Below are 9985 nucleotides of genomic sequence, written 5' to 3' on the forward strand. Positions count from 1 at the left end.
TGTCCTACAACAAAATTAAATGAAAAAAAAAAAAAAACAAGCATAATATTAGCTTACAACTCTAGTTTTAACTTTGATATGCTTGCTACTATACCCCAATTGGAACAACAATGTTGACAGATTGTCATGGTAAAAGGCAATGTCTTCAAGGCCACTGTTTTGGTTCAATGTGCACAAAATGACCTGGTAATGGCTGTTTTTAGCTTGATGCGCATGTCAACCATAAATTATTGGAATAATCGTCCGCACAATAGTATTATCGTATAAGTTTACTGATAGAAAAGGATAAAGAAGTGAAGATTGGGGATATCATAGATGCTTCGTTTGATGAAAGCAAGGTAGATCCGTAGAGTAATTTGACATTACATCAATTATGGTGCTGCATGATATAGGAATCCAGTATATATTTTTACAGGGTAGTAATTTATTGTTAATTTGATGCTTTTGAGATTTTCCAACTATGTCAATCACCGCAGTTTATCTTTTGTAATAGGAGTATCATGTTGGAAACTTTTTCGTGGAAGTGATATCAAGGTAATGTGCTCTGACCTGAATTGTCTTGTTCAGTTGTACTGTTGTTTCCAGCATTTAACATTGTTGTGTTTGAAGCAATATATTTGTTAAACTTCCGAATGGCGTAAGAAACTTTTCCTTGATCTATATAGTGAAAATAATAAATTAGTTATTAAAGTAGCAAACAAAAAGGTTAAAAAAATATGTGTTAATTATTTTTATATGTACCTTCTTGTGCCATTTGCGTTTAATGAGTAATATCCTGCAACATATAAATTTAATCAATATGTACTGTAAGAAGCATGCATCTAGTAAAAGTTAACAACTAATATTATATGCTACGCCAGCAAAAGTTTCCAATTGTTTAAAAGAATGAGAACCTAGACAATCAATAACTATCTATACTATAAAACTATTCGAGAATGAAAACCTAAACAATCAATAACTATCTAGACTATAAAAATATTCGAGCTTATACTTATTAGAGAACAAAACACCACTAATTATTTTCAATTTTGACTCTTTTATAAGTTATCTTTTCATCAGTGTCATCCTCAGTATGTTTGGTTTTCCTGATTAGTGGTTCTGATTCTATATCTTCATCTTCTATGTCAATTGCAATAGCTTCTTCAACTTCCTGTATTTCCTCTGCAATGACGCGTCGTCTAGCCCAATCTCCTCCATTTCTTGCATCAATTTTGAGAAGAAATGTGTATTCTTTTTCCTTACTCAACACCAGCTTATGGTAAAATGTGGATTCTTCTTTCTGTATATAAAAAAAAGGTTGTATTAGTTAGCAAAAGATAATTTATTGAAACAAAAAAAAAATGATATTGTTTAGATATATGGTAAAGGTTAAATGAAAGATAATATGACCTTGGGAGATACTGATTCTGTATACGTTTTAGCATCGCAACCAAGCAACTATCTTGTAGCTTCAAACAATGTAACATAACAGTGTTCTTTCTTATCAAACACCTCAAGCTTTAGAAGATATCTACAGAATCATACAAAATTAAACAATTAGCTCATTTATTGATATGTGGAAATTAAAAAACAATTGAAGAACAACTTTTATGTGCATTACCTTTCCTCATAATCAACTTTTTCTGTGCGACAACGAGGACATTTTGCAATATTATTTATAAAGTCCACTTTCTTGTAGCATCTCTTGCAAGAAGAATACCATGGGTCATCTATATTTAATATATCTTTGATTATTGCATTAAATCTACAATATTTGACCTACAAATAAACACACGTAGAACGTGGTCAGGATTGATACATTTTTAAAAGGTACAAGTATTTTTTTGGAAGTAGTTGAAAAATACGTACCTCCTTATCATCAAACGAAGCATCTATGATATCTGCATTCTTCACTTCTTTAGCCCTTTTTATCAGTAGACTTGGGAGTAGAGTTATATCTTTGTATTGTGCCTTCTTCTTAGCGTGCCTGTATGTTACTTAATAATTAGAATTATAGTAACTATATTTTACTGTAATTCCTTACATTGAAATAGTACAACATAAAATACCATTTCTAGAGAGTATCAGTGCATTAGTTTACTACTGTAATAGTCATTAGTTAGAATTATTTACTGCTGGATTTTTGTATTAGTTTACTGCTAGTTTTTACTGTTTGACTAAGTCTATAGCTGGTTGTTAATTAGGATTAGTACTATCTCCTCAATTTGTGGTGGAGTTAGCTTAGGAAATTGTTAGGCTAATCGTGTATATTTACTGTAGTTTTCAGCAATAGAATGAGAGAAGTTTTCTGCCTTACTATCTTGTTCCTTCATGGTATCAAGAGCCTTAACAAACTCTAACAAGTAAGATCCTATTTTTTTTTCTTCTCTCCCACCCACCCTCCTCAAATGGCCAACACTTCTAGAGTCGCTAATGCCGACAACAATATCGGTGCGATGGTCATCCAATTTAATCCAGCGTCCCAATTGCCAATAAAATTACAATGCAGCCAAAAATTTGCAACTTGGAAGGCGCAATTTTCTATGCTTATGCATGGTCATAATCTATTTGGTCATCTAGACGGGTCTACTTCTACCCCATCTCGGACTATCACAACTAGCATGGTCACTAGTGCTAATGCTACGTTTTCTCTTTGGTTTCGTCAAGACCAACTCATTCAAAACGCACTCATGGCGTCTGTTGATCCAACGATAGCCTCTACTATTGTTGCTATCGATTCAATAAAGACAGCTTGGGATGCATTGCACACTGCATATGTGAACAAGTCCCAAACCAGAATTTTCGCCTCTTCGCGATCGACTAGCGCGACTCACCAAAGACTCCCAACCTGTCACTGAATATCTGCAAAAGATTCAGTCTATATCTGATGAACTCTCTACTGTTGGTGTCCCAGTCACAAACTCTGAACTTATTGTTAAGATCCTGAGCAGTCTAGGTCTAGAGTTTCGTGAGATTTCTGCTGCAATCCGTGCTCGTGACTCCATTATTACATACGAAGAACTCTATGAAAAGCTTCTTGATCATAAGCTTTTCCTAAGGCATGAAGAGTCACAGAAAGCTCCTAGCCTGATTACTGCGGGTGATGCTACATCCAACAAGTCTGGTAACTCGAACAATCGCAACAATCGTCGCCCTAACAATAACAATGGCAGCAACTAAAAATGGTGATCCAACAATCGCTTTAATTCACCCAATCAGTGGTGATCTTCGAACACTAACAACTCTTACGATAGTGTTCGCTGCCAATTGTGCAACAAGCCAGGTCATGTTGCAAGTGTATGTAGATCCAAATCTCACAATCATATTAAGGTCGCGGCCAACTATGTTTCAGGAATGGATACATCAGCAAATCCTTGGATTCTCGACTTCGGAGCATCTCATCATGTAACTGCCGCACCTCATAACTTGCAGGAATACAATGGCATGGAGCAGGTCTCCATAGGTATTGTCACACCCCCAATCCTGATAGGGCATGATGGGCACCCGACCCTTACTTAGAGTCGAGCGAACCCACTGGCTCTCGTTATACTCATAATCTCACTGGACTTTCAGGTCATGAATTGAAATGCATAACGGAAGCTTTTTAGAAAAAATACATTCTTTCCGTCTTTATCAAATCAAGTAAGATCTATAATCATATGAAATCTGTAAAGTAATGCATGATAATCCATCGGCTTACAGAGCCGCTTGCAAAATTGGCATACCATATACGTGACTCTGTCTGCAAAGTCTCTAACATAAATCATTATATCATGACATGGATACTCGACTCGGCAACACTCGAAAGAAATGGAGCTCGCCAATCCGGTGGAACATCTTCTAGCCATATCCTCTACTCGTCCGTATACTGCACACGTGGCATGAAACGTAGCGTCCACAAGAAGGGACGTCGGCACGAATAATGTACCGAGTATGTAAGGCATGAATAATAATATAATATAGATATGAAAAGTAACAATGAGTAAGAGAGATAACCGAACATGCGGATGCCTCATAAGGCGGATGTCATGCATGCTTAGCCTTTTATTTAAAAACATTTCATACATATACATAGTAACATGCCCGGCCATAAAGGCTCGGTGTGAAAGTAACATGCCGGCCATGAAGGCTCGGTGTGATATATAAGTATTATCATACCCGGACATTTAAGGCTCGGTGTTATCATCATTAGCCCGCGTCCGGGCCTCCCGCGTCCGGGCGATATCATAACATGCCCTTTGCGGTGGTATGCACATCTACGTGTGCACGCCGACTATAGCGCGGCGCGGTGTGAGAAAATACATACATATATATAAAGCATGCATAAGAGCCCAATCAAAACCCCACAACCTGTCGGAGTGACGTAAGGTCGGTAACCTCCGATTATATTATGGAATAATTATCGTCGCTTTGTCTCACCTTGAAGGAACAATTAATTTAAGGTGAGACTATCAATGGAGAATAGAACTAAGAGAAAACGTAGAATAAGACCATAAATCTCATAGGGCATCAAGTCATGTACTTTTGGAATCTTAAAAGAAATAGTCATCTTCCATGAACAAAATTGAGACATCAAGAAATGGTTCAACGTTCTCATAACGTCATCATAATAATATATAGCTCAGGTACATGGAAATCTCTGTGAATAAAATTATCTCATAATAACATGAAATCCGTATGCCTTGGAGCTTGGATAAATAAATCCCTTATGATCATCATCATGGTTATCATATAAGAAATTATTCAACTCTACCATCATAGAAACTTTAAAAGTCATGAATCTCTAACATTCTTGGAAATGAGAGTTTTCATGGAATTCAAGCATAGTTTGGTAAGAAAAGAATCATGTCTTTGGGAGCTCAATAACATCATAAGGATCGCGAGATTCGTGGATTTCTAGCATTTGCGGAAACAATGATATTATGGTACGACATAAAGGTTTATAACGAAAGGATCATGCCTTTAGAAAGAAGGGGACTAGCCTTAACATACTCGGGAAGCAAATTCTCGACTTCCAACTTATTTCTGTCTTGCAACTCGCTTAGAATTATTCGTGACCTCGTAATCTACATATAGAACCATTCATAATATCATTAGGGTCATCGTCGTACGCTCGTCTTAAACACTTAATGAAAGTCCTTTTAGATTACATCGAAATTCGGCAACAGATTTCCACATTTTTATATACCTAGCCCGAGATTCCAATTCAACAAACAACAACATCAACAACAAAACCAATAGCAATAACATCATTTTCAACACCAACATATGCCATAAGACAGCCCACACACTGTTTTCTAAATTTTCCAACCAACCAACTTGGGATACGACTAATTAATAACTTTATTTCCGTAAAGAAGTCAAAATTAATACTAACAACATCCCCAACATCCTACAAGATAATTATATGTATTTTCATCCAAATTTCTCTTCAACCCTCAATCCATAAATCAACAACATCAACACGATAAACCATAACCTCTATTCTTGAAATTATTCCTTAATTCATATTGATAGAGAAAGAGATTCAACAATTCATACCTTATTTTTTTTTTATGGAGGTAGCAAAATCTTCATCATTTTCTTATCCCCAAGATAACTCCAACACCAAACGAAATTATAATCGCGTCTACGCGTTGCCCGGACCTCGATTGATATTCCGTAGCTTGAAATTTCACTCAAAATCCTCAATTTTTGTGATGAATAAGAGCCCTTTTGTTGCTGAATTTTCTGAAAATTTTTGGAAGTTTTTGGGATGAAAAAGTGAGATTTTAACCCTTTATATAGGGGCTGAGGCGGCGTCTCCGTAGCTACGATCTTGTAGCGATCTTTATGTAGCGATACTTTAGCGCCGTTGCGCTTTGTTTCTCGCTTCATCAGCCGTTTGTAACGTCTATAATTCTCTACTCCGATGTCCTATCAACGAGCGGTTTGTTGCATTACAAACTAGACTCGCCGAACTTCATTCTAGGCTTTTGAAGCACCTTAAAACTCCATATATATTAGGAGATATGCGCCTCCAAAGTTGACTAAATATCCGCCCAGCATTTCTCAAATTTTCGTCGAACTTATTTTCTCCAATTTGCTCGATCTCAAAATATTTCAAAATCTCCATACATGATATTTATCAACTATTATACTAAAAATGGTCATGTTCTCGGGTCTAAAAATAGTCTTTCCCGACTACGACTTATGAGATTGTAATTCATCCTTTTACTTCGTTGTTACGTACCTCCCATGGCTTGTGCCTTTCAAAACATCATGGGACGTCTTCGACACTCCATTACTATGGTGAGGTACATGTCATACTCATGCTCTGAAAATGCGGGGTATAACAGGTACTCAAGGTCAATGATGGTGGATTATTAAGCGATTCAACCGGATACGGGAGGGTAATTGGGAAGCTCAATATTTGTCCTTTCATCGTCCGGACATTTGTTTCTCGGTAAACAACTGTCACAATTTATGCAAACTCCCTCCGAGACTGACGGAAATTTTCAAACGGGTACTAAGGTATCTTATGCTCATTTTGGTTTACGTTTGATGCGCCATAATGATCTCTCTTTACATATGTATTCTGATGCAGATTAGGCTGGAGATGACACTGATCGCGCCTCCACTACTGGTTATCTTTTGTTTCTTGGCCAAAATCCTATGAGTTGGTCCTCCAAAAAGCAAAGAACAATTGCTTGTTTTTCCGTTTGAATTGGATATCGGGTAGATAAGTTACATTGTAGAAACAAACTGGGTAACAAATCTTTTGGCAGCGCTGCGACTTAAACTTCAAAGCGTACCAACTATCTACTGTGACAATGTTGGTGCGATGTATTTATGTGCAAATCCGGTTTTCCACAGCTAAATGAAACACATTACGGTGGATTTCCATTTCGTTCGCAAACAAGTTTAGCACAAGCAAGTTCAAGTTGTTCATATACACGCCGCGGACCAACTCGCGGATACTCTTACCAAGGCCCTTCCCAAATCAGCCTTCGACAGTCACATGTTCAAGCTAGGCGTTGTTGCACACTGCCTACCTTGAGGGGGGCGTATCAGTGCATTAGTTTACTACTGTATTAGTCATTAGTTAGAATTAGTTACTGCTGGATTTTACTATTAGTTTACTGCTAGTTTTTACTGTTTGACCAAGTCTATAGCTGGTTTAATTAGGATTAGTATTATCTCCTCAATTTGTGGTGGAATTAGCTTAGGAAATTGTTAGGCTAATCGTGTATATGTACTGCAGTTTTCAGCAATAGAATGAAAGAAGTTTTTTGCCTTACTATCTTGTTCCTTTAGAGAGCTATTGCTTTTTTAAAAGCGGGGTTTATCAACATACTGCTAATAGATGTAGAAGATATCACAGGATTCCCTTCAAAAATAGGAAAAAGTTAGTATAATTAAAAGATATACAATTTCCATATATACAATAGTTGTTAATATATTACCTTTGTGCATTGTACCCTTAACATCACAGAATGCTATAATAGGTCTTTCAGCTGTTAACACTTGCAGCAGTTCATCCTCTATTTCTGAGAAGTCGCCCCATAAAGTTATTATTTTCCAATCATGCCTAAATATCACAATTAATCATATAAGATAAAAAACTATCTCAACGCATGCTTTCAACAATTCTTAAATTTATATTATAGGAGAAAAAATGAAAGAAAGTGAAGATCCTTTCCAAAATTCATAAATAAAAAATAATAGTAAAAGCTTCAATGATGAATAGGTAAACTAAATTCAACTTACATCTTGTTCATAAGTACAATCTCTCTTCGTTTTGTGTTTCCTCCTAGGAATGCCTTAGAACTCACAAAAATGCTAAGTATATCTGCATAGAATATTTAACAAACACATGTAATCTTCTAAGAGCAATCAAGTTCTGAGAAGTCGCCCCATAAAGTTATTATTTTCCAATCATGCCTAAATATCACAATTAATCATATAAGATAAAAAACTATCTCAACGCATGCTTTCAACAATTCTTAAATTTATATTATAGGAGAAAAAAAAAATGAAAGAAAGTGAAGATCCTTTCCAAAATTCATAAATAAAAATAATAGTAAAAGCTTCAATGATGAATAGGTAAACTAAATTCAACTTACATCTTGTTCATAAGTACAATCTCTCTTCGTTTTGTGTTTCCTCCTAGGAATGCCTTAGAACTCACAAAAATGCTAAGTATATCTGCATAGAATATTTAACAAACACATGTAATCTTCTAAGAGCAATCAAGTAAAATAGGAGTAAAATATTGTGCATATATTTAATGTTAGTTTAGTTGATGAAATCTAAAGAAATTACCAAAGATTGTTTCATCGGTGCGTTATGCTGCCTCTTCGAACGAAACAAAAATGTTTGAAAAAGTAACCGTAGAAAAGTGACTGTTGCATTCTTGAACTAAAGTACTGTCCCTGAATCCAACCTCAATCTCCTTGTTCACTGATCGGAAATTAGGATTAGAACCATTAATCCGTTTATGATGTAACAAATCTTGTGTTGTTGTAACTGTTCTTTCCACTTTCCGATATGATCATTGAAAAGTATAGCATTAATTTTTGTGCCTGTAAAAAGTAAAAATTTAATGGTTAAATACATATATGAAAAAATATAGAATATATACGAATATGAAAGTATTATTTCTTCGTCAACTAATGTCACAGTCTTTTGAAGACCTTCGTTCGTTCCCCTTTTATATTGTTTTACGGGTCCACTTCCAATTACTAAGAGTCTTATTACCCAACTCACATCTCCTTAAGGTGTTAATTGGCACACATTCGTTCGCCAAGTCCTTTTCAGTTTCGGTTGCACAATTGTTCACTGACTCTTTTTCAATCGCCATTACAATATTACCTAAAATAAACTGTGCACAAGACCTTTAATCGTAATAATAAAGTATAATGCTATAAATAATTTATTTTATGAGATGTGAGGAGATTTGTTTACCTGTGCAGATGAAATTTGTGAACGTATGAGTATACTCAAGCGTGTCAGTTACAAATAACACAAATCTTAAATCACATATATCAGTATTACACTCAATTAAAGGAGACAATCTAAGTTAGGATTTTTTGAAAGTAAGCAACTTGAGCTGGTGTAGCAATTAATATTACCAATTATGAAACTAAAGGAAGAAGAACAATACCTATTTTCTGTTATGAATTGCAATGGTCCAAACAACCTGTAACAAAAATACATTAAGTCAGATAGGGAAGTTGGATAAGGTGGTGAAGAAATAGAATTGATGCCTTTTTTTCATCATGTTCCAAATTGCAGACCATGGTGGTGAAGAAATAGAAGTGAATTCGAAAAGAAATAGAGGTTGAAGGAAAGAAAAGTTGTATAGTGAGTTTAACAGATTTTGATGTCTTTTTTTCCTTTATTCCAAATTGCTGATGATGTTAATAGTTAGAACTAACTGAAGAATCAATACATAGTGCAATAGCTAAAGAACAACTGCAGGTGCGTTCGGGGGACTATATGTGGAGCAATTCGGCATAAATTGATACCGACACCTCAGAATTTGGTAACCTCAAATCCATTAACAACGCTTCGGGGGGGGGGGGGGTGCGCTTCCAAGCTGCGGGGGAGTTGACCTCGAATTGAGATTAGGTTCAACTTTTAGTGGTTCATCGAGAATGTTCACCTGAGGTCCTTCCTCAATCCAAGAATGCTGAAACGAAGGGAGGTGGTCCCGAGCCTTGCCTATATTGCTATATAGCGTCAACGTTGTTTGCTCGACACCGGAAAGAAGATTCGCTCGCCCGAGACTCGACCCCCGATTTCCCAAAGACAGGAAGGTTTTGTCCGGATTTCTTACTATCTTCGGTACTGCTTTTGTTTTGAGAAAAATGAATCACCTTGTTACTTTGGTGCTGTCTTTTCGCCTGAGGCTTTCGGACAAGACTACTTACTCCAGTAGGTTAGTAAGCTACCTCTTCCGCTTTCAGGGAAGGGTAGCTCTGAAGGGAGAGTTGAGCGGAACCAGGCGGAAAACTCAGTGCTA

The 9985-nt window shown here is 36.2% G+C and overlaps 1 long non-coding RNA gene across 1 annotated transcript; it reads right to left on the reverse strand.

Moving 5' to 3' along the window:
* Positions 1-933: 933 nt before the first annotated feature.
* On the reverse strand, positions 934-2023 carry LOC132047939 (uncharacterized). The gene is made up of 4 exons (XR_009412850.1): positions 1849-2023; positions 1601-1758; positions 1390-1510; positions 934-1279 (listed from the first exon to the last, which is right to left on the reverse strand). It is a non-coding gene; the product is annotated as an uncharacterized LOC132047939 (long non-coding RNA).
* Positions 2024-9985: the final 7962 nt, after the last annotated feature.

The sequence above is a fragment of the Lycium ferocissimum genome, chromosome 2, assembly GCF_029784015.1.
Source record: "Lycium ferocissimum isolate CSIRO_LF1 chromosome 2, AGI_CSIRO_Lferr_CH_V1, whole genome shotgun sequence".
NCBI classification, from domain to species: Eukaryota; Viridiplantae; Streptophyta; class Magnoliopsida; order Solanales; family Solanaceae; genus Lycium; species Lycium ferocissimum.